This window comes from Podarcis bocagei (assembly GCF_964188305.1).
Source record: "Podarcis bocagei genome assembly, chromosome: 9".
Classification (NCBI taxonomy): Eukaryota; Metazoa; Chordata; class Lepidosauria; order Squamata; family Lacertidae; genus Podarcis; species Podarcis bocagei.
In genome coordinates this window covers 45,911,775-45,938,448 of record NC_138134.1, presented here as the reverse complement: position 1 = coordinate 45,938,448, position 26,674 = coordinate 45,911,775, and the positions used below count along the sequence as shown (strand labels likewise).

General features: G+C 39.9%; 1 long non-coding RNA gene across 1 annotated transcript in view; it reads left to right on the top strand.

The window, feature by feature from the left end:
- Positions 1 to 26,674, top strand: part of LOC308595268 — a 90,958-nt gene that overhangs the window by 25,226 nt on the left and 39,058 nt on the right. Inside the window, exon 2 of the long non-coding RNA XR_014011969.1 lies at positions 24,641 to 24,682. This is a non-coding gene — a long non-coding RNA (uncharacterized lncRNA). The remainder of the gene's footprint in view (positions 1 to 24,640; positions 24,683 to 26,674) is intronic.

Here is a 26,674-nt window from a genome sequence, read left to right as displayed (position 1 = left end):
AGATTCATTTATAAAGCAAGAAACAAGAAACAGTTTTTAGATATACAGAAAAATAAAGAAGAAAAAAGAATTAGTTGTGTTTCAAATCATCCTTCTATAAGTTGCTTTCCATCTGGACCTCCTCACATCCTCCCAACATTGCGTTCTTTAAACTAGCAATATCAGCAATTTATCATCTTATTTCACCGCTTATTGTACCTTTCAATTTATTATGTTACCAATTTCCAAAAACTTATAATTCTATTTGATACCTTCAAAATAAACATAATATATTTGTTTCAGATTTGTGTCCTTTTTTATCATATCTTACTTTATCATTTACCTAATCAAATTGCAGAAGCATAACGTTTCTTAATCGTGCACCATCTTAACATTCATACAATTTATAATATTTTTGCAAATAGTCCTTAAATTTTTTCCAGTCTTCCTCAATTGTTTCTTCGCTCAGATCTCGAATTCTGCCAGTCATTTCTGCCAACTCCATGTAGTCCATCAACTGCGTCTGCCAGTCCTCCAGTGTGGGTAAATCTTGTGTCTTCCAGTACTTTGCGATAAGAATTCTTGCTGCTGTGGTTGCATACATAAACAAAGTTCTGTCCTTCTTTAACACCTTCCGGTCCACCATGCCCAGAAGGAAGGCCTCCGGTTTCTTAGGGAAGGTATATTTAAATACCTTTTTCAATTCATTATATATCATTTCCCAGAAGGCCTTTACTTTCGGGCAGGTCCACCAGAGGTGAAAGAATGTCCCTTCTGCCTCCTTACATTTCCAGCATTTGTTGTCAGACAGATGGTATATCTTAGCCAACTTGACTGGGGTCATGTACCACCGGTATACCATTTTCATAATGTTCTCTTTCAAAGCACTACATGCTGTAAATTTCATACCGGTGTTCCACAACCTTTCCCAGTCCTCAGACATAATGTTATGTCCAACATCCTGTGCCCATTTTATCATAGCAGATTTAACTGTCTCATCCTGTGTATTCCATTTAAGCAGCAAGTTATACATTCTCGAAAGTACCTTAGTTTTTGGTTCTAATAATTCCGTCTCCAGTTTCGATTTTTCCACCTGGAAACCAACTTTTTTATCCATTTTAAAGACCTCTTGGATTTGAGCATAATGTAACCAATCTCGCACCTTACTTTTTAGTTTGTCCTGGCTCTGTAACTTCCAATTATCTCCAGTTCTTTCAATTAATTCCCAATATTTCGGCCAGTAGGCCTCCATATTGGGCCAAGACTGATGCAATTTTCATGAAGATCTCTTAAAAATAAATTTGCAAAGTATTGTGGAAATGTGGATGTGCATACTTGCATTCATTTCCCTCTGGGTTTGCATACACACACACACACCCCACACACCCTTTCAGACTGAATCCTTACTTTACTTTATGAATTGATAAAGTGATTCAGCATAGACTTTTTCACGTGACCTCTAAGCTTGTAGCCATGGTGAGAATGTAAATGGAAAAGCCTTCACCTTTTTTACTCTCCTGATGCTTGAAGTAATATCTGCATCTTCTGCCCATGTGTAGGTCATGTGCACATGCGGGAAATAGAGGAGGAAAGGCAATAGAATGTATTGCACCAGCACTGCTTTAAAATGTGGAGGGATTCCAGGTTGGGAGTGTTAGTCTTGAATGGTTCTCACGGTTCAAAAGAGCAATCCACAAAACTATGTATAATTAGCATAGCTGTTAGAAAGGGTCTATCCTAGACCTTGGTATGGACAGTATGGAAATGTGCAAGCCTTTTCTTGTAGATTTTCAGAAATGCAGAACTGTAATAGCACATTGTCTTCTTGGCAACAGGTTATACTGTCCAAGACATCTAACGGTTGCAGGATCAATTATACAGCATGGGACTGTGGAATATAGGAAATGAGTTCAACACTGATAACCTTGATAAAAAAAGCCTATAAAGCAGTACTAAAGGATTAAAAAATAAGCCAGAAACAAGTTTCATAGAGCCTCATAAAACAACACTTACTCAGATTATAAAGCACTCTCTTGCAGTTATTAGAAGCATAAAACACTCCCTTTGTTTTTAGAAGGGCACTCCTGTATTAAGAAAATGTCATCATTCATAGTTTCACATCCAGTAGTAGAAAAGGCACCTTCTTCAACTTCTGTGGTAAAAAATAACGGCACAGTTTTAGAACTGCTGGCAACAGATCTCTGCTTCTGTATCAAATAACCTTTATTGCATCATATCAGAACTATCAAGGTTATTCTAGGTTTTCAAAGTTGCAGGGGGTGGAATGCTTATCACCAGACAAAGCTGCTTGTGTTCACAGGTTTCCATTTTTTAAAGGCTGCAAAGAATGCAGCTTCCTTTCAAAGTCTGAACCAGTTTTAATGGAAAGGAATGCTAAATATTTATTAAGTCTAATTTTCTAATGCCTATCTCAGAGGTGCAGTGCACAGCCAATGAATCTATATGGTGTTTCTCAGCCTCTTATTTTGAAGTTCTTGTTTTCTTATTAAAGAAAATGCAAATTGCTCACGCAGAAAAAAATATATAGTCTTTGTGTACAGGAGCAGACAAACCTCCCCAGGAATAGCCTACATCTCTCAAGCTGTGACTAATCATTTGGCTGTTGGAATGAAAAGATAATACAAGGTCTCAACTTGTTAGAAAAATGACAATATCAGCTCCACCAGTATAAATTGCCAGCTACCTTGTTCTTATTTACCATGGGAGAGAGAGAGAGAGAGAGAAATTCTTTCCTCTTTTACAATTTCTTTATGCCCAAAAGAATTGCTTGCCTTTATAAATGCATTGTATATAGTGCCCCAAAGCTACTTCTATTTGTACTATTACAGGTAGCCATGAGACTACAAAGAGAAGCTGCACAATTCTATCCTGCCTGAACTGTGAATGGAATGTCCTGTAATACAAACAGTAGCACCCCGAGGGCACCAGTGATTTTTCGCTGTGTAGTGTAAAGAATAAATCACACACAGAACTCTTTCATTTGGACTAATCACAAAGGTTGGAATTCTGAAATGGTGTTTTTGTTCTGACTTTTTCTTTCACACTCTTCATCCCGTTTTCATATAGCAGCATATTTCCAGCAGCGTGTTTCCAGCTGCGTGTTTATTGTGGAGACTAAATTTCTTTGCAGGGTCTACATGACATCTTTGGCATTAAAATGCCAGCCCTTACACCATCACACCCATTTAATCCAGATTTACCATTTCCATGGGAGATCTGATTTTTAAGACAAAAGCAAACTGTTGCCCACAGCCTTTATTATAGCTGCATGATCTGTTTTCAAATTTGAGCCTGAATCTGGGAGTATCTTGAGAATTATATCCAGATTTTCAAACATAGGCATCATTGTGGGTAGGTAGTTTTGGAAAGAAATGTATGTAGATGAAAATGAATGCCTCTTTTATGTCTTTGTAGTCTGTCTTGTAAACCACTATGTTCCTAGATATGATTTTGTTATTCTCTGTTTGGAGCTTCCTGATGCAGAGATGCCCCTCACCAGCACGATCTTCTCTGTTTATAACTTGTTGACATAGCTCAGATGGTAGAGCATGACACTCCAAATCTGAGAGCTGTGGATTCTTTCTGAGTCTCCTACCACAGCTCCTAATTTCCAAAAAGGGTTGTGTTTCAGGCAGCCAAGGAGTTTATACTTTGCAAAATTGCCTTCAGTATACTGTCCCAGATGTATCCTAAAGTCCACAAACATAGGTCACTTTAAAAGAGGATTTGACAAATTCATGGAACATAAGGTTACCAATGACTGTTGGCCACAAGGGTTATATTCTCCCTCTACTGCTGGAGGTTGTATGCCTCTGAAGAGCACTTGCAAGGAATCATAAGAGGGAAGAGTGCTCTTGTATTCAGGTCCTGCTTGTGGGCTTCTTACAGGCATCTGCTTGGCCCCTGTGAGAAGGGAATTCTGGACTAAATGGACCTTTGGATGGATCCAATAGGCTTTCCCTAGGTTTAGGTTTGCCTGCTGGATAGTGCTTTCAAAACGTCCACCCTGAAAATAATACAAACCTTTCACTATTCTCATACAATAGCCTCCATTTGGCTTTTAACTTTCCTTAACTGTTAAACGAGTAGCTTTTATTTCCCTACCATCATTTCAGAAAACAACAATAATTTGCTGTTTCTACCCTTTGTAAAGACATGTGTGTCATAAGTATCGCTACATGAGTCCTCATGCTAAATATTTGACTTGCAATATTTCATCTCTGGGAAGTGTGATGTGATGTTTTTCTCATATACTAGAAAAGCATTAAATGAATTGACCTGTACATGTTTCATATGAATGGACCAGTGACAGCTGTGATTGCAGCTCCCTTTCAAGCCTTGGCAGCACAGCTGTACATTTTTTTCCCAGGTGTTATAGGTCTTACAACATCAACACTTTTTTTTGTTCTTATTCTGTGGTTAACCATTTTTCACAATTTCTTTGACAGTGATCTTTACACATCTTGGAGAAGTAGTAAATAGACTTTATCAGAAGCTATTCAAATTTATTTTTACTGCTTTAGTCACAGGATCCATGAGTTTTGTTTTGTTTTAAAAGCCTTTTGCAAGATATTTGCAAAAGAGAGCCAGTGTGGTGTAGTGATTAAGAACAGTGGACTAGTAATCTGGAGAACCGGGTTTGTGTCTCTGCTCTTCCACATGCAGCTGCTGGGTGACCTTGGGCTAGTCACACTTCGTTGAAGTCTCTAAGCCTCAGTCACCTCAAAGAGTGTTTGTTGTGGGGGAGGAAGGGAAAGGAGAATGTTAGCTGCTTTGAGACTCCTTCGGGTAGTGATAAAGCGGGATATCAAATCCAAACTCCTCCTCCTCCTCCTCCTCCTCCTCTTCTTCTTCTTCTTCTTCTTCTTCTTCTTCTTCTTCTTCTTCTTCTTCAATAGTGCTGTTTTTCTCCACTGCATTTGTGACCTATAGCATGTGTATCTTTAAGAACACATCATAAAAGGTCACTTCCTTTTGCTGCCTGAAATTCTTATTTCTGCTTTCCCACCTTGCAATACATGGCATAGGTGCCTTTGTGACTGTAATGGCAACCTTTTGGGGAACTGAATCACAAAATATTATGCTCTTGAACTCACAGGCAGCTGCATAATCATTTTCATGGAGTCTGTGCAGTAGAACTGAACATGCAGCAAGCCTTCCACAGTCAGTAACAAATAGTAACCTCAATGAAAAGTGGAGGCGGGGGGAGGAGAGATTTAGCAAAAAATCAGAGGTGCTAGCATTCAACAGCCAGAAGTGTACTCTCACTTCACTGATAAATTTTGCTACATTCATGGTGACTCTACTATTATTCATCACTGAGTTGGAGATGGATCATTAGAAATCTATAACTATTTGAAGAATACGCTGGTTTGGCGGGGGGGGGACACTTGCAGGAAGTGGGAAGCTCTATTCACTAGTCATTGAATTTCACTGTGTAGTGAAATGAGATTCTGAACAGACAAATGATAGCCATGTTCACACATAATGCAAAGCCAAACCATGGCTTAGCATTGATGTGTGGACTTCTGGGGACAACAGATACTTTGTTCCTCCCTCACCCATTATGTTCAGCTAAGGTTTGGCTTCCATGAGCTTAGGCCTGGATGACATACTAAGCTAGAAGGAACTAGGAAATGCCAAGTGGTTATTATCCTCTGTCTGGGAGCCAGTCCAATTGAGTAGTCCCAGTAAGCCATAGTTTGACTTACTATGTCATGCAAGCCAGGCCAGCAATGTCTTATATGGTATGTGCAATGTCTTATATGGTATGACATGGAGAATAAAACTAGGACTGAAGCATTAGGAAGGTTTGCATTAGTGAGGGTGTTAAGGCTGTTGTGTGGGCACCTTTAGACAAGTGAAGAGTTGTTGTTAATCTGTTGCAGTCTCTGGCAATGCTGTCTGCCTCTCTGAATTCAACCCAACTGTGAAATCAGTTGCATTCATGTAAACTCTTTGATATGACCATGAGCCTTGTGCACTGGTGCTCCTGATCATGTTGAATGTGAACTCAGCCAACTCCCTATTCAGACTTTTAATCAATGCAGGAAGGGCAGAAGTGCAGAGTAAGTCAGAAAAGTGGTTGTCAAGTGTCATAACATTGGATGGGGCAGGATGGGAGATGCAAATCCGTCCCCTTTCCAAGAGTTGTCCCTCTATGTAGAACAGTGGTGGGGAATCTGTGGTGCTCCAAATGTTGTTGGGGTCCAATTCCCATCAGCTTCAATCAGTATACAGTTATACCTCGAGTTGAATGTGCTTCAGGTTGAGCACTTTTGGGTTGTGCTCTGTGGCAACCCGGAAGTAACGGAGCACGTTACTTCCGGGTTTCGCCGCTCGCACATGTGCAGACACTCAAAATGACGTCACACGCATGTGCGGAAGCAGCAAAACGTGACCCGCACACACACAGACGTGCTGTCGCGTCTTATGTTCCATTCAGGATGCGGATGGGGCTCCAGAACGGATCCCGTTCGCATCTTGAGGTACCAGTCTACATAACAGTCAGGGATTATTAGAGTTGTAGTCTATCAACACCTGGAGGTTCCCCATCAAACACTGGGCTAAATAAATTGTGAATATCATTGCAGCTAATTGTTTTTGACTCAAAGCAAGTGCTTGGTAGACAGTCTAAAGACTCATTTAATAGGTACTGAAACTCTGAGCATGCAATGTTATATTCTTATCAGATTTTATACTTACAATTTTAAAGCCCACAGCAAGTGAAGAAACCCTGTGCTGGGGAGGGGAATCAAGGTTGTATGTGTATAATTAAACTTAGAAGCAAGTGAGAAGAAAATTGACATTTATTGTTCAGTTTTGTTCGAAATGTATTTGTTTCCACCATTGGCTATAGGAATAAAAGTTATTACATTAAAGAACTCATAAAGCAAAAATCCAAAGCAGAGCATAAGACTTCTCATATATCCAGTTGACTACAGGAATACATTCAACTTGCATAACCATACCAGAAACTTTGGTCAGCATTTTGCAACAGGCAAATATAGCCAGAATACTTCTCTGTGCTATATTTTTTTTTCTTATTTGAACAGTTTATGTATTCCTACAGAGGAATCTCCTGTACCTATTTTTGGTATTAGAGCAATGAAATAAACACTGCATTATGTACTACCTTGCACAATATGGGACGCGGGTGGCACTGTGGTCTAAACCACAGAGCCTAGGGCTTGCCGATCAGAAGGTTGGTGGTTCAAATCCCCATGACAGGGTGAGCTCCCGTTGTTCAGTCCCAGCTCCTGCTCACCTAGCAGTTTGAAAGCACGTCAAAAGTGCAAGTAGATAAATAGATACCGCTTCAGCGGGAAGGTAAACAATGTTTCCGTGCGCTGCTCTGGTTCACCAGAAGCAGCTTAGTCATGCTGGCCACATGACCCAGAAGCTGTCTGTGGACAAATGTCGGCTCCCTCGGCCTATAGAGCAAAATGAGCACCGCAACCCCAGAGTCATTCGTGACTGGACCTAATGGTCAGGGGTACATTTACCTTTACCTTGCACAGTTACAGAATGGTGTAGCATTATCACACTAGGTGAAAAATACATCAATTTTCATTACAAACTTTACATGAAATAGATATCATTTATAAGGAAAAATTAACAAAATACATGAATTACAATGGACTCTCAGTTATCTTTTTTAAAATGCTGTCAAGTGATAACATGCCAACCAAGCCTTCTCAAATGTTAGCACTTCAAAATGTGGGAAATTGATTATACCGTCTAAAACTCCGGGGTCTAAATGAGAACACCAAAAATTGGATTTCATCATAGACTAGCAATAGGGAAACTTACCCAGCACAGATGTCTCGACCCCCCCCGCCCCCCGAAAATAGCAACAGGATGATCAATGAACTTATCACTCCATGGCCCCTGTCTGTTTGTGTGAAACCACACTCTGCTCCTGCATCATACTGGTTTATTTGCTTAGTGTCTGCAATGTTTTACATGACAGATCCAGCCATCTGTAAGCAACTTAGATTCATGTAGAGTTCAGCTGACACCATTTGTCATCTGTACTATTGAAAGAAGTGGCATACATGTGTTCTGTGAAGGTGGAAATTTTCTCAAACAGCGGTTCTGAAGTTATTCCTCACAGTTTTTCACTCAGGCAATCTGACTTGCCAATGTACACATCTAGACTGCTTGATAAGCAATGCCCAGATTTTACATGTTTACATACTTTCCCCATGCTTGCGCATGCTTGAAAATAAATGAAATCTTTAGATCTGATAGGCAAAAATATTTTAAAATGCAGACATAAGCTCATTGGCTTTTACTTTTTGATGGACCAAAAAGTGGCTGATGGACAGTAGAAAAACACTGTTGATAAATGTGAACACATTGAATAGTGGGGAGGTTTCCTGCATTAATATACAGATCAGTGTAAGGCCTGTGCTTATTTGCTGTTTTCATTAATGAGCTAGAAGGGATAAACAGCAGGCTAATGGCATTTGCATATGATAGTAATTTATGGGGACAGATAAATCATATGAGTAGACCTGGGGAGATTAAAAAACAAGACACAAAATAACAGCATGGGGTTATAGTTGGATGACTGCAAATATCATGCCAGCAACAATAGGCTTTGTCTTGACCTTCTGCGCAGGGGATCATTTTACCCACCATGCACAGCTTGGAGTCCTGATTTATAGCAGCCTGTGTTGTAGTGCACAGAATTGACTAGAGAGGCTGTGAAGATAACTAATCTGTTGCATTGTAGCATATATCTTCTTAACAGTTCCACAGTATCTTTTTACCTGGGGTATGTATGTGTTTCTGTGTATATCTGGGGTAATGTGAGTTGTGCATAACAGTAGACCACCACATATCACAGAAAACATGCACACAATCTGTCTATGAAGAGGGCTTTGTGCATATTTTCTGGTCAGTATAAATATTCTCTAAGAAGCCCTGGGCAATGTGCAAATCCCAACCGCATTTTGTACAGTCTCTAGGCCATGTGCACATTCTCCATGAAACCTGCCTTTTCTTCTACTAAGGTGGGCAAGGTCAGCTGATCAACAGGGAACACAGCGCCTTTTCTCTCACTGCTCGGCTGTTCCCTGCAGAGAAGCATGTGTTTCTTTTTTTCTTGGTATGGATTAGAACCATAGCATTGGAAAGGACCCCAAGGGCCATCCAATCCAACCCCCTGCAATGCAGGAACCTCAACATGTGGTCCCCCATTCAATTTACACAAGACCCTGCTTAGATTTGCAAATGTGCTAGCACTTTTAGCACTGTACCACTAAGATGGCATATCATGGCAGAGGGGCATTTACCCATTGTCTTCTCTTGTAATCTTGATTTTAAAAGTGTGCGGCATAAGCAGAGATAAAATAAATGAATTGGGCAAGGGTTACTGTCAGGATATTTTCTCTCAGATTTGAAGTATTACTTGGCCTTAGTGAAATGATTGAGGGTGTGGTTATTTATCAGAATACACACCCCAAAAACCTAGTATTATAAGAAATTATATAGCATAACTGTATATTATTATATGTATATTGTATCAGTTATTTGTATACTACTACTATTCATAAGAATAATGTCGTCTAAACCACAGAGTCTAGGGCTTCCCGATCAGAAGGTCTGCAGTTTGAATCCCCGCAACAGGGTGAGGTCCCGTTGCTCAGTCCCTGCTCTTGCCAGCCTAGTAATTTGAAAGCACATCAAAGTGCAGAATGCCACAACAGCTGCAAGAATATTATAAGTGAAGAATTGGAAGAAACAAGATTTACAACTATCGAAAAATGGCAGATGAAGGTGATGGACTATATGGAACTTGCAAAACTGACTGGGAGACTCCGGGACCAGAGAGAAGAGATGGTGGAAGAAGATTGAAAGAAGTTTAAACACTATTTGAAAAAAATAAGCTAATATTTTAATCTTAGAATAGCTTTGGAAGTGGATATAGGCTGTAGGGTTAGAAGTAAAAGATAGTGCATTTTAAAATAGTATTATTTGTAAGGGATAATATGTGAAGATTTTAATGGTTAAAGTAAGTGTGATAAAAAATGGTTAAAAATTATGATATATGTAAACTGCTAAAGATGAGGTAAAATTGAAATCAGATAGGGGGGACTTGGGGAAGCTCACCTATTTGCATACTTTTACATCTCATTAATGTTGTACTTTATTTTCCTTATTTTTAGAAACACATTTCCTTATTTTTATTATTGCCAACTTAATCTTTGTATCTAGTTTTGTAGGTTTGGGGTAGCATACCTTTTCTTTGTGCAGGTTAAAATCTTCTGCCATATCTTAAGATGTGTCAGCATTTCACACATTTCCTGAAGGGTTTACAGTTCCTTGCAGCTTTTTGTTTAATAATCTTTAGATTAAAATGCTAGCAAATGCCACTTTCAATTATCATAAAGTAATCCTCTTTGCTTCTTAACTAAAACAAAAAACCACATTGTCATGGTAAAAGATACTTTGTGATTCTCTATGTAACTGACACACTTTGTGACATTTAAGCATGTACCCTAGCCACATCATTATTTCCCCAGACAACTTGTATGACTTCTGTGTTGTAGAAAGAAATAATTTACCTCTCTACTGTGAGATTATGATGGAATCTGCTGCCTAAACCTCAGTGATACTTCATTGCTATTTAGTTGTCAAGCAGCCTTTTGAGACAAGCTACTACCAAGAAAGCTATTTTGCCATTGAAGAAAGTCTAATAAAGCTCAGAACCCCATAGAAAGCTACACTGGGCTTTCCTCATTATCTTTTACTCTCTCAATGAGATATTATACAGTAAGACTATGCACTTAAAAACCAATGATATTTGCTCCAAATCTCACATTGGAACCCATGAACTTGGGAGAATTATTGCTTTCAAAAATGTGCAATACAATTCACAAAATGGCAGCAGTCACTGGAAGAGATACAAAGGCTGACTGATAAATGCAAGGAATAAGCATGGGCAGAAGCAATGAGTGCAGGAATCCTCGATTTGTTTCAGTTTGATTTGTTTTTGTTTGTTTTTGAGAGAAATGAGTAATGGATGAAGGTAAAAACAAATATTAAACTCCCCCTTCATTTCATGCCAGTGCATGATGATATGCATGATATTACATGCTAATTTTTATGTTGTGAATCACCCTGAGTTCTACGGGTATTGGGTAGTATACTATACTACTACTACTACTACTAAAGGTCTGTATAGTTAAAGCCATGGTTTTCCCAGTAGTGATGTATGGAAGTGAGAGCTGGACCATAAAGAAGGCTGATCGTTGAAGAATTGATGCTTTTGAATTATGGTGCTGGAGGAGACTCTTGAGAGTCCCATGGACTGCAAGAAGATCAAACGTATCCATTCTTAAGGAAATTAGCCCTGAGTGCTCACTGGAAGGACAGATTGTGAAGCTGAGGCTCCAATACTTTGGCCACCTCATGAGAAGAGAAGACTCCCTGGAAAAGACCCTGATGTTGGGAAAGATGGAGGGCACAAGGAGAAGGGGATGACAGAGGACGAGATGGTTGGACAGTGTTCTCGAAGCTACAAACATGAGTCTGACCAAACTGCGGGAGGCAGTGGAAGACAGGAGTGCCTGGTGTGCTCTGGTCCATGGGGTCATGAAGAGTCGGACATGACTAAACGACTAAACCACAACAACACTACTACTACTAATAATAATTCTGAGGGAAATGGGGAGAGCAAGCCATGCTTTCTTATTGGTGGACCTTGGGGTCTCAAATTTCAGTGATGCCCTGTGTGATGCCAAAATTTGGCAATCCTCTCACCTTCCATTCTACATCATTGTTGTGGCTCCGCCTACGGTGCCCCTGAGGCTCCACACCCAGTGTGACTAAACCAGTTGGGCTCCACCTAAATCTGCCTCCTGCTTTCTGAATGAATCCACATTGAACAGAACAGAATGGTTTGCTGGAAATGTTTTTAAGAGTTACACCGCTCAGTGACATGATTATCAATGTGCTCTTCAACAGGAGCCAAAAGATGAGCAGCTGGGAGGTCACCATTTTGGAGAGGATTGCTGGAGTGGAGTTCCTTGGCACATGTTGCACTGTAATGCTTCCAAAAAAAAAACAACAACAAAAAACAACAAAGCCCCCTTGCACTCTGTCTCTCTCTATTTCACTCACTGATTTAGATGGATCAAACATTTAAAGCTTGCTACACACAAAAAGGGTTCTTTATTATCCACAGCTTTATTATACAGATTTTAAATCCAGTGTTTGCTGCAGAGTGCTATGCATGTGTACATAAGAAAGGGGGTTGAACTAGAGGACCATTGGGATTGCTTCCAACTCCACAATTCTATGATTCTATGATACTAGGAAGGAACAAGCTGGAAAATGTTAATGAGCACAATAACCCTCTCCTCACTTCTGATTCCCAACAACTGTCATTCAGAGGTGCACCACCTCTAATACTCAAGGTAAAGGTAAAGGGACACCTGACCATTAGGTCTAGTCATGACAGACCCTGGGGTTGCAGCGCTCATCTCGCTTTATTGGCCAAGGGAGCCGGCGTACAGCTTCTGGGTCATGTGGCCAGCATAACTAAGCTGCTTCTGGCGAACCAGAGCAGCGCACAGAAACGCCATTGACCTTCCCGCCAGAGCAGTACCCATTTATCTACTTGAACTTTGACGTGCTTTCGAACTGCTAGGTTGGCAGGAGCAGGGACCGAGCAACAGGATCTCACCCCGTCGTGGGGATTCAAACCGCCGACCTTCTGATCGGCAAGTCCTAGGCTCTGTACTTTAACCCACAGCGCCACCCGCGTCCCTTAATACTCAAGGTAGTATCTTCTTATTCTTTGGCGATCACTCATAGCCGAGTAAGATGTCTTCCATGAACATGGTCTTAGCAGTGAGTCTGTAAGTGACTCTGGAGGCCGATTCTGGATCCACACGTCCTTCCACAGTGGGGACATAGATTTGCGGGTTGTGTGAAGTACTTTCATTTGTCTGTCCTGAATCTTCCAAAGTTTAGCTTTATTTGATATTCCCAGGTTCTAGTATTAAGAGCGAGAGAGTAAACAGTTCTGTTGGCAAGCCTGATATGTTGTCAGTTCTGTTCTCCTCCTTTTGCAAGTAGCTGCATTTCTCAAGAGAGCTACATCTCCCACGGTCCCCTGGGCTTTGCTGTTCTTCAGCATGTGAGAGAGATGAAGCAAAGGGATAGGCATCTGTCTTCTCCTTTTCACATATGCCTGATGCTTCTGTTATTGCCACCTACAACTTTTTAGGCAACTAGTGAATGGAAGTGAGAGTGTGTTCTGAGAGGAGTGGGAGCTGCCAGGGTGGTTTTTGGAGACAGTGAAGATAATGGGGATTGGCAGGAGCATTTGTTGAACTCCTGCCTTGCGGACGGTGGTGGGGATCCAGATATGTATTGGTTTTTTTGTGGTGGAGAAACTCAGATATTCCAAGTTAAACCAAGCTGAACTTTGGAGAGCTCATCCATTTCTAATTGTTTGGGTCCATTACAGCAGTTAGTAAGTCCCTTCTCAACCATGTAGCAGTATTGTATCTGCCACACTGTATCTTGCATAATGTACTGAAAGCTTTCCAATGGTGCCTTGGCGGGCATTCATTTCAGTGAACCAAGTTGCTCTGCTACCTGTTGCTCTGCCAGTTGGAAAGTAAACTTTTGTTATTTGAAATTACATAAGGGGGACATGCATCTGTAGTCAGATTATGACAGATGCTGGAAGAAGAAAGGAGCATCACCCTGTGATGCCCTGTTCGTGGAATGAGAGTCCCACAATGATTTTATCAATATGCTTCCTGGTAAAACTTCATAGCTATTTTCCAACATGTTAATGCACAAATATGCTGAGGTTTGCAGTCATGAATAATCTTAAGTGTTATCTTTGACAGGCAACTGATCCACTTAAGAAACTGCTGTAAACATACTAAAAAAAAATCAACCAAAGAATTCTGTTCTCTTTCTCCCCTTCCTTCTGCTTTCACTACAGTTCATCTGACATGCAGTGCAAATCTGCATTCAACCCATATAGTGAATACTTGAATATTGTGTTTGTGGTGTGTTTCTGTGTGGAAAATTTTACTAGCTTTTCCTAATTGAGATCAAGCTGTTTGCAATGGAGATCTCTCTAACTTTGTTCAAACTTTGTCTCAACATTTTACATATTGCTTGCCAAAGCACAAAAAAACCTGCCGCTGCACCCGAGATCAAACATGACAACATCCAGTTGTTTCATGGGGGTTTCTTCAGGGGTGGGGAGGCCCTACGACATAAATCAAGTAGGTGCCTCCTTGACTAGATTGCCACCTTAAGGCACTGGAGCCAACTCTAGGGGGCATGGCACCCACAATAATATATTTGTTGGGCTGGGCCCCAAAGTTGCAGTCCTTCATTGCAAGCACCCACAATATCTGGGATGAGATGGCACCTATGCCTTGAGGTGCTATGGCACTACCTGGACATGTAGACAGAAGCACCTCCTCCTGGATTCCTTTAACAGGATACCGTGTTTTCTCAGAGGGGCAGGCAAAGGCTTACAACCCCCCCCCTCCAACCAGAACTAGGGTTTTACCCAATCAGTGTCTAACCTTAACAAAATGGTCCTTAACATCTTGACTATAAACAATTTTAACTACCATCTGGAATTTCAAAACAACAAAGAATCAAAAATAGATTTTGTCTACATTTTTATTTTATCCCAACATTGGCAATGTATTTGCCCCAGAAATCCCTAAAGTGACTTTGCATCTGCACCCACAACTTGTACCAATACTGTAGCCTTCCTTTCAAAGCCTTCCAAGACATAGTTATCTCTCTCTCCTCTTCCATTCAAATACATCCATGTTTGTGAGTGACACACTTCTCATTCCACCAACTATCCTATCCTGCTGATGTCTTTCTTCTGGGCTCCCCATGGCCATCTGGTTGATTCCACTGAGAACAGGATGTTGGATTATATAGGACTTTGGTCTGATCCAGCAGGGTTCTCCTAATGCCCATAACAGTCCACAGTATACCAGCTGCCTCAAATGCCTCTGCTCTTTTACCATTGCTGTCTCTTTTGCCTAAGTGTCTTTCTTAAAAGACCTGTGTGATGAAAAGCCACATTTTTAATGAGAACTTTGGCTCTATGTTTTATTTTAATTCAGCCTAAGTATGTGTAGGTGAAATATACATTTATTCTATTCAATCCTGCCACAGTTACTCTATCTTTCTTATGTTTGACTCCCTTGTGTTGAAACAGTATAAACTCCTTGGGTTTGGAGACTTTCTTCTATGTTCCAAGCACATAGTTGTAGTTGTAGTCGTAGTAGCTATTGTTCTTCTTAGACAATATCTAACAAAGCAGTCCTATTAGCTCAAGGCCTTCTGGCTCCACAGCGGAATTTTCCCTTCTAATTCCTATCCCCATGTGTCCCACTATGCACCCTCTAAGTCTTTTCTTGGTCCCCCTGACCCAAACCCTCAAGCGAAGATTTGGGGAGAGTGAATGAGGAAAGGAGAGAGGGGAAGTTCAATTGAGCAAGCAGAGAAATGTGTGACAGCATAACTATTTTGCTGAGTGTTACCCATTATGGTTAAATGCATTTTCTATGTGGAATCATTTTCATGGAGAAAATATTATATTAGCTGTCTAAAAGCAGAGGCAGACCTTATAAAGCAGGCAACTGAGTTATAATTGTGAAATATACCAACACTTAACATAAATCACTTTTGAAACAGAGTCACCCATTTGTTATGTAAGAATATCCCTTTACATTTCCTACAGTCCTACAAAATCCAGCTCTTTAAACTTTGGTCTTTTATAACACAGATTTGCCATAAAATGAGTAAAGGGTCATTAAAATAAAACATTTATTTTTATACTGAACAATTAGGGAAAGTAATATTACCCTTGGGGAAAGTAATATTTACTACTATAGGAAAGCTTTGACAAGTCAGGCAGCATAGCTTTAATGACGGTAAAACATTCTTTCTACAGTGCTTTCTCTTCCCAGTCACTGTTACATGGTTGTGTAAATCATGAAAATGTTTCTCAGCTATCCTTGCACCTTTGGGTGTAAACCTGAGTAGTAGATTATTATACAGTGGTGATTCATATCCTCTGAGAGGGGAAATGTGGGTGTTAGTGAAACCTTATTTGGCATCAGTGGGAAAGTTGCTATATTTAAAACACTGATTGCATTTTTAGAAGCTAGGGGAGCAGTGTGTGTGTTGCAGATAAAGTGTGGCTTTCATACGTCACTTGCCTTTATCTAGAGCTTTAGGGACAAAATAGATGCAACATAGGAAACCTGTAATGAGACCTGTCAATGCTATCTTTAAGCCGCCATAGGGGACTCAATTTCCATTGGATACTGGAGCAGCATTGTGGGAGCTTCTTTCTTTCATGATCTAAAACACACACACACACACACACACACACACACACACACACACACACACACCTCTTATTAGACCAAACCTAACTGTGCTAGAAAAAACACGCAGCATATTGGTAGCTTTAGATTCAAAAAAACACTGCAAGATCTTCTACAAGTGTCACTACTCCTATCAAAGTAAGAGCCCCTGGTGATCAGGGTTTGAAATTAATAAAATATCAACATTACTGGAAACAATCTCACTGCTTGATTATTTGGGGCAAGCTGAAGAGCATAAGAAGAACTCGGCTTGATCAGAAGAAAGTCCCATCTGCCTCCAACAGTTAACGTAGAACATACCAATCGTGACTAGTATGTATTGATAGCTTACTTCCCATAAATTTGTCTAATATTCCATTAAAGTAATTGAAGTTAGAAGCCATCACTGCATCTGTATAAATGCTGGTATATTTTATTTTTTATTTATTAACTTTCTGTACAATAGTTTCCCCCCTAAAGGTGGATATTTCTACCAAGGCAGAACACGTAATGAAACAGGCTTTCTACATAGATGATTAAAAGAGGAAATATGAGTGAATACAAATACATGTCTATGCAACTGTTTTTAAAGTACAAAGCAAACAAATGGACAGCACAATATTTTTCTTTAGGTGGCTGCTATACAACTTACCTTTTTAATGAAAAAGAAGGAAGCTCTGAAAGAGGTGGTCACTTTATTTATGGCGCTTGCACATTTTTATTTATCATTAGTTTAGCATTTTCATTGACTGCTTTGGAAAAGACAGGTGGAGAAAGAGAAAACAACATGTCCCTAAAATGTTATGAATTAATATGGCAACATAATTATTTGAGATGAAAATGAGTTGAATTTTGAAAGGGGTGGGGGGAGAAGCCTATGTGGAAAAATGTGGAAATTTGACTTGAAGAGTGAAATGTTTCACTGCAGATGGGGGATGGAAGTGGCAGCATTCATTTGAGGAAAGACTGATAATGTTGGTCCTTACATTCATTCTGTGAATATTTCATCAATCATTCACTAGTCACCCTTCAGTTCCTGAAGCATTTTTTAAATATCCATCTCTCCAATTGTTTGAGGAGCTTTATGTTACCTCCCTTTCCCTCCCACCTCCTTTACCTCAGTCACTTTAATAATTTTTAGTTTTCAGGGTGGGAAAATTGATGTGCCTGAAATGTTTAATTCTGTCTTGACAACCTTCACCCACATAAAAAGAAAAATGGACTTACCAGAGATTAAGACAGTAGTCTTACTTCTATGGCCCACTATGATGCCCCCTTACAATATTATGGGAGGTGACATTTACATTTCTCAGTAAGTCTCTCCTACATGATTAAATCTGACCATGAGAAATTAAATGGTAGTTTTGAATGGGTGCATTCCACGTGGTTTATCTGTCTTACCATGTGATGGAGAAGATATGCGAGAGCCAGACACCCATAGTTGGTATTAAACATTCTAACTGAAAGAATATTGGAAACATACATTGCATAAGAACAGTGTGGAGAGGAGCATAAATAGTCAACAGCAATGACTCATCTGTCACTACTAAATTCAGTCCTAAACTACATATCTTGCATGGAGAGGCTGTAAAACTGTCATGTAAAACCCTGGTGTTGAAAATCTGCCTTCAGGACCATGGACAGCAGCACTACCATTGCACTGTTCTAGGCATTAGCCCTATTCAGTTGTTTTGTCATTGCCGTCGTCCCTCTGTCCCCCCCATTTCATATGATTACCATTGTGCAAGGAGGAGAATGTATAAGAGCGCTGGGCCACTGGAAGGAAAGAGAGAGGGGATATCATGCTTGAATAAATTTGAGGATCTTGAGGATGCTTGCTCACTCATTTGTTTATTTCCAAAGCCTAGCGGGAGGGAACCTTTGGTCTAGGGATTTGAATATGTCTTTGAGACTTCTTTATCCAACCCTCAGGAATCTCCCCAGACTTCATCTCTGACTGGCCCTGCTCTCCTCCCTCTCCAGATGCTCTTTGCCTGGCTGAAACATGTCATTGAAATGTGAAAATGCTTCTCGCTTGCCTGGATATATGGTTTGTGTATGAAAACCATGTATCTGACTTTTGTGTGGCTGAAATGTCACCCTCTGTGCGAAGCTAAGAGTCACAACTGTTGCTCTTTTACCTCTGGACCACTTTTACCTCTGGACCCAGAAGGGTTGCCAATGGAGGAATGTGGTCCTCAAGCTGTATAAAGGTTTCTCATCCCTACTGTAGACAGTATTTGGGGATCCAGGGAGAAAGGAGGAGAGGGAGAAAGCAAAAGCTGCAGAGGTCCTGGCTGGAGACCTGTGGGTACATAATTACAAAAATAAAAACAACAACAAAATTGAATTGGTGGACTGTGGTTTGCTCTGGTGGAGGAATTTTCAGATTAGTGAACGTTAGGCAATAATTGCAAGAGGAGGGAAAACTTATTTTTGTTGACCAGACAGCTTCTCTTTCAATGGACAACAGCAGTGTCTTATCTACTCAATAGCAGCTGGAAAGCTCAGCAGGAAGCCATTAGTTCAGTCAGTTACTGAAGAATGATGTGATAATTCCTTTGTGTTGAAGCCTGGTCAGGCTGCTCATTTGATTTTGCATTGCAAATTGAAATCTTGAGAGAGAGAGAGAGAGAGAGAGAGAGAGAGAGGAGAAAATAGCAATGCAAGCCTATTCCTAATCACTTGAGATGAGTAAGCCTTTTTAAAGGAAGTGGGGCTCCCTTCCCAATTAACACCCATCTGACTGGGCTATAGGTGTGGTTTATGGAACACCTTTCTAAAATAAATAATAAAAGTTGTTGTCAGTTTAAAAGGGGGAGGGGAGAACACCAAAATGTCTTTAGGGCTACATTCTATTAGCCAGCTGTGAAATATGTGTAAACTTTAGTGGAACAAACGTTGGGAGCCAATGTTCACAAAGAAGTCTTAAGGAAGAAACTTTAATGTCTATATAGATTTTTGGTTAGTGAATCATCACAACTGGTTTCAAGCTGCATAGCTCTTTATGTTTGTATAACACAGCAGTTCTTGGTCTTTTAGCAAAACATTTCCAGAGATTGGTGGCATGGAGGCTTGTCACAGAATATACCTTCCCGGATATTATTCACTGTGGAATTTCAATATAAGTACATGTAAAATGCATATAGCACATGTAAAAAAAGGCAAAGGACCCCTGACAGTTAAGTCCAGTCACAGGTGACTCTGGGGTTGCAGCTCTCATCTCACATTACAGGCTGAGGGAGCTGGAGTTTGTTTGCAGACAGTTTTTCCAGGTCATGTGGCCAGCATGACTAAGCTGCTTCTGGTGCAACGGAACACCAAAACCAGAGCAGTGCATGAAAACACCGTTTACCTTCCCGCAGGAGCGGTACCTATTTATCTGCTTGCACTTTTTGGCGTGTTTTCAAACTGCTAGGTTGGCAGGAGCTGGGACCGAGCAACAGGAGCTCACTCTGTCATGGGGATTCGAACTGCTGACCTTCTGATCGGCAAGCCCAAGAGGCTCAGTGGTTTAGACCACAGTGCCACCCGCATCCCTTATAACACATGTAGTATAGGAAAATATTTTTCACCTTTTGTTAAATTGTCTAATAGATCCATGTGAAAAGAAAACAATTTTCAACCCCTCCCTCAATTCATTATAAGTTGAGTATCCTGGGGAAATGATTCACAGCAATTAAAACTAGACCTATCCATCAAACTGAAAGATTCCTCATATATCCACCTTTCCCTTGTCAAACTCAGGACTTCTTCACTTCAGGCAGTGGAATCCCAAGGGCTGGCACCCTCACCTGCCCCTGCTGCTGCCATCAGAGAAGTGAGTTAAAGTGATGGCTTTCAGTGAGATTTTGTGAGATCTTGCTGCTGCCACTCCTTCTCCCTCCTTCTTCGGCAGGAGGTGAACCACTCACTGCTGCTTTTGCCAAAGAAGTGACGACAAGGGGTCCTAGATCTCATGGACCTCTCAGGAGATTTTACTGCAACCTGGAAGCCATAGCTACAGCATTGTGAACCTAGTAAGCAAGTGGATGGCAGGGGCGGTAACACCTTTCCATTTTGCCTCAGGCAGTGAAGCAGAATGGGCCACCTTTGCAAAGGTGGCATAGATGCCTACCATTTAATCTGATTTGCATGAGTTGATCTTTGATAGGCTGAATTGTGGGTGACACTCCATTCTTTTGACAAGAAGGGATTACAGCAAACACACACACACACACACACCAGGGCAGCAGAATCCTTGCAGTCCAAACTGGTTTACTCTAAAATATAGAAGACAGTATGTAGAATGCATAGTATGTTGCATTGTGGTATTAGGTGCAATTATTATACCAACCAAGTTAAAGTTTGACTACAGTATTTAGAGTGTGATAGGAGAGAGAGCTGGGTCCACGATTAGGCTGCATATTTGATATATTTCTATCCTTTAAAATCCTTCTGATCTAGAATCTCCCTTTAATACAGAATTTCTTTCTAAGGCTTCTTGTAGGTCAATGCAGCCATTAATAATGCTATGTTATTATATATGATATGATTTACACTCTAGTCTAATGACTTACAAAACTTTTTTTTTTTTTTTGGCAGTCTGAACAAATTAGCTCTGTTTTCCTGGCACAATTAGTTGTAAGCCCTTCATTCTCACGCTGCTAAAAACTGAAGGACAAATCTGTGATAACAAAATCAAGCAGTTGAGTAGTCAGCTAAGATTTTGTCTTAAGAACAATTTATCACGTAAATGGTGTCTGCTTTGGTGTCTGCTTTGTTTTATGGAAATTTGAAAACAGCTTTCCGCATGATTGAAGCTTTTGTCAGTGAGACCCTCTTCAAGATGTGACAAATGTCTCTTATCTCTAGAAGATGCTGAAAAGACGCAAGTGATAAAACTTGCTATTTTAGATCAAGAATCCACAAGGGAGGCACGGAAGGGGGGGAGGGTTAGCACTCAAGACTCAAAATAACTTTCCAGCCTTACAGCTTCAGGAGAAGGAAACAATTAGTTAAATGAGTCAATCCAGCTTTATTCTGAATATCTGGATTATATATATGTGTGCGTATTCTAAACATTCAAAATACATATGTGACTGTTTGTTCATAAGCAATGTGCCGTGCAAACAACTTCACATTTTACCATTTCTGCACATGCAAATAACAAACAAAGATCTTTATTGTATCCATCTAGTCCAGCATTCTGTTTTCACAGTGGCCAACCAGATACGCAAAGCACCACCTGATTCCTTATACTCCACCTTGGTCAATGAGCTCTTCTAACAGGGCACTTTGGGTGTTCCCCCCCATGCTCATGCAGTTTGGCTGGTTTCACCACGCAAGAAATATTGCTTCATGGAACTCCTTGCCAATGGAAGTCATCTCTGCTTTCTTTCAGTTTGTTTGAAAAAACAACAACTAAACTGTTCAGCCTCTGAAACTTTATTATTATACCTTTGATGTTTTTACTGATGCTGTTATTGTAGTATTTGTCAATGCATTAGACACAACCTGGTTATATTTTATATGAAAGAAATATTGAAATAAATGAAAAATTTAAAAATCAGGACCTGATTGCAACAGCACTCTGTGCACTTTGGGTTTCCAGCAACTGGTATTCAGAGGTGCTTTCTGCTGGGACAGGTTCAACTATACATCCTGTGGGGTTTCTTTAAAAAAGTAATCTATCCTGAACCTGACAGTTGTGTCTGAAAAACAGGCAGGAAGGAAGAAAAACTTTACAAACTAGGGAGGCCCCTTCCACGTTGGCATAAAACTCAACTCCAGAATTAATACTTACTTGCCTTCTTACTCAGACCAAACTCGCGGTCCTTTCCTGGAGGGTATACCTGGGAACCAGCAGGTAATATGTTCAAGCAACAAAGCATCACCCACTACTCTGCCCAAAACTTTCTCTACTCTCAGCTTTCCCATACCAGACACAAAAGATTCTCCTTATCAGAGATCAAGGCACTATTTTTCATATAACTTTGAGGTAATATTTTCTGTGCAAAAGAAATGCAATTTTAATCGGATTGAATTATTATTTTTACTGAATTGTCTTAGTCAGTAATGGTGGTTGGGAGGGGGGGAGGCCTAGTAACGTGAGATTTCAGTAAAGGAAAAACTTTGCATGGTTTGCAGCATGGAAGATGAAGTGAATAAATTTGCTTTCCCCTGGACTTTAACTGAAAAGTGATTCCTCCCTTGAGGTTTCCATAAATGAAGTAGAGGTTCAATGAATGATAGTGAGATGAGTTATGATTGGATGAGATTTCAGTGACAGTACTTCTGGCTTGAATTGAAAATAATGGTGAGCAAAGGCTGCTCAGGTAATTTAATGTTGATGCCCCCAGCTTTATTCAGAGCATCCTTCATCAGTCTGATAGCATCTCCAGATAAACCCCCCTTAGTGTAAACCATTATCATAATTTTAGTCTGCACTGGGAATTGACATTGGTAAAGTGAAATACTTTTTGTTAACCAATATGCCTTTTAAAAAATAAATTGTGGGAAAAACTAAGGTCAGGCAAAGTTAAATAAACAATTTAAAATATTTTAGCTCTAAAATATGGCTTAGTCTCTGTAAGGGATATTTAAAATGCATGGTGCCAAATCAGCTGTCTCCACCATGCTCTTATATACTAATGATTTCCTATAATTCAATTTGAAAGAAAATCATAGTTAATTAAACCTGAAAGAAGCAAAATATAATCAGGCATGTAAACAATAGAATGCTTCTGTCTTTATTGTTCCTGCATTTAGCTTTTTTCAAGACATTTCTTCTGAGATGGCAAGCCTGAAAGGGAAAATGAAGATATATAAACTTTTGTTGCAGCAATGCTGCTTATTTGAAACATTCAGCAGTTCATCACACGATCAGGCAAAATCAGGGAAGTCACTCAGAGCCAAATATAAGTGATCATTAACTGCTTCTATGCTTTTAAGCCATAAATGAAACAAACTATGAACTGGTGTGTCTACCTTCCAGGGTTTGTGGGTTTTTTAAAAAGCAAACAAACTGCAGGGAAAGGGTTTAAACTTTAGATTTAAATAAAGGGGTGAGTGAGACACAATGGTTTTAATTAGGGATGGGAGAAGGTGCTAATTTCAGTTTTCAATGCCATTTTTGTAATCTTAAATTCAGTACTTCACATCTCTGCATCAATTTGCATTTTTTTTTAAAAAAAGTCATTGTGAAACTTCACCAGCATTTTAGTTTCAATTTCTCCTAATAAACACATGCTTTCATGCAACTCTCCCTAACATTTTATATGTTATTTTCACTAATATATGCCTTTTGGTGCACTCTTTACACTGTATATGCATTTTTGTACACATTCAGAAATCTGTGAATTTTGGCTGGGGTTTGCTTCTCATGCTGTTTCAGAAATTGCAGATTAGGAAGAGTCACCCTTAAATGCAAACCGAATCTAATCTGTCCCCAATTCCTAGCTTTAACCCACCAGTGGTATGCTCTATTTTATACTTGCTATGTCAACCTAAAAACAAGCAAACAATAGGAACACCTAACGGAGCATGCATGGTGTCCCATATGGGATCGGATTCATATCTGAGTTCCCTAGAAGATGCAATCTGCTTTGACAGTGCCAGTCAGGGGCAAGCAAAGATGTCTGGGTGGAATCCCATAAATAGGTGATTTGTGGGATTCCACCCAGACATCTTCGTTTGCCCCAACTCCTGACTGGCACTGTCCAAACTGACAGTCACTGCCCTGAACATTTGCCAATATTTTGTCTCCTCCAAAATCCCTCTCTTCCCTTGTATTTATATGTTGCATAGCATTATAATTCTGGGGCCCATCTTCTAACTTGCTATCTATTCTCAAGAAGCAGGCAAGGCGGAATATGCCTTGCAAATCAGTTGTCAAGCAATACTGTGTGGAAAGGCAAATCCCCAGTACACACTTAGGTCCTTGACCTGCTTTGACTGACATAGATATGCATGAATGACCCAGTGGCAGGCTCAGCAAAGCAGGCAGCACCAGGGAATTGCCTGTGTCTGGGAGTGTAACTTCCATGAGAAGTATGTATGAATAAATATTTTTAAGTGTATACATGAATGCTGCTTTTATTTTCAGCTGAACTGAGTCCGTATCACAAAAGCCTGCCATGTTGCAGAGCATAGCCTCTGGGTAACATTTTACATAAGGACCAGATACCAATTTCCTTCTTCCTATAATATGGATCTTGAGATAGGAAGAAGCTAAAAGATACAGGTGCTGTTTATTTTCCTTTCTTCTCTTTTAGGCACTGCAAGCCAACTCTCTGACTTCAAAGCCAGAAGCAAATGTAAGTACAGTGCAGGTCCCGATTTTGAATGTGGCCACAAGTACCTCAAATTTTATTGCTTCACTTCCATCAAATTGTCACAGTTCCTTTTGACATGGTACTGGCTCTTGATGGATATTCATAAAATTTACAAATCATGGGCTCAGCATGTGAACTCTCACTGAATGTAACACTTTTCGTTTTGTTTATAAACTGAGCACCTTTACCCTTAAATTCTCACTTTATTTGCAATTAATAAATATATGTCTTATGTTGTTGAAATTGTGAGTCTGGGAGGGATTTAACTGAGAGGAGCCTGCAGTTGGGACTGTCAATGGGAGTTTCTCTTGCTGTCCAAAGTACATGTGGCAGGCAGAGTGCGCAACACACACACAAACACACTTTGCAGAAATAGCCATAGAACGCAAATCTCAGTTTCATCTTCTTGTTTGAAATGTTGAGGTTCCGGGATTTCCTCTGGTCCCTTCCCCCCACACATACCCCTTCTAGCTCCAATTGCAAGGGCCATAAGAAACGGTGTCAGAGGTTTTTGCCCGGTTCCAGACCTCTTGCCATCCAGCAACCCTTTTGCAAGTACTACAATGCCCTCCCACCACATGTCAAATAGAAAAATAACTACCAAACTTTTAGAAGACATCTAAAGGCAGCCCTGTTTAGGGAAACTTTTAATGTTTAATAGGTTATTGTATTTTAGTGTTTTGTTGGAAGCCGCCCAGAGTGGCTGGGGGGACCCACCCAGATGGGCCGGGTATAAATAAATTATTATTATTATTATTATTATTATTATTATTATTATTATTATTAAACAAAGTCCAAATAAAGTTTCAGTGGATGGGGGTTTTCAGATGGACAGATTAATCTATTTAATTAAAGCGTGTTCATATGTCTGGTCCATCCTATTTCATAATAATCTGTGTGTTTTTTTAAAAAAATAAAAAGTTCATATGGAACATTTGTATTTAAGGATGTTCTTACATATGTTTATTATCTCCAGTGTATACATTTCTAAATGTGTGTCATTTTCAACACAATAAAAATCAAGTTCCTTCCTCACAACTGCCAGTATTTCATACAAGAGCATATGGTATTGGAGGAGCAGAAACTAGATGGCAGCAAAGAGAGTCAGTCAATTCTAAACATCTGGTCACTATTTGGCTTGCACCCTCAAACAAGAGTTGCATATATACTGCATCAAGCTGTGAATCATGAGCCATGCTGATTAATACTTTTCAAATGTCTAGCCAATTAATTTGTGAGTTTTTTAAACAACATGCAAGGTCAATGAACTCTTAAAAGAAAACAAACCTGAGGGCTAAGTAGGGTATGATTCTATTTTATTTTTTAACAACGGCACTCAGAATAGCCTGAATACATACCAAATATCCTTCACTGTAAAAAGAGATCTTTTGTTGCTCATTATTAGGAAATTGCCATTAGGACAAATATGAGTTTCATGCTATTGTTAGACTGGCTCTAAACAAGAATGTTTAAATGAATAAAAACAAGGCAAGCCAATTAAAAAGGTTAAATAAGGCAGATGATCAGATTGAGTCTTTTTTTTTAAAAAAAAAGAGTAGGACAATTATTAGTAATGAAAGCTTTTAGAGCTGTGTTTATTTGTTTTTTAACACACACAAAATATTCATGAGCAAATTCATTGAGATGTTTAAAAAACATGTACGTTGTTTGGAATTTTGAAATCCTATAACATTAGTTAGAACCATTGACCTTGGCAAATATTGCAGTTGGGAAAATTGAGAAATACACTTTTCTAGTTTGGGCTGGCCAACCCCATACAATCCAAGCCCAAATTCACCTCAAAGCACACTTTATAATGGGTTTGAGTCTGGCAAACTACCCTGCCAATCTCCCTATCCCCTAAAACACGTGTTACCAAGTCACCTGGGGAGTAAACCTCACAGAGCTCAATGGGTCTCCTGAGCAAGCATGTTGTTGACCTTGTAAGCACAGGAAGCTTGCTAGAGGTGGAAA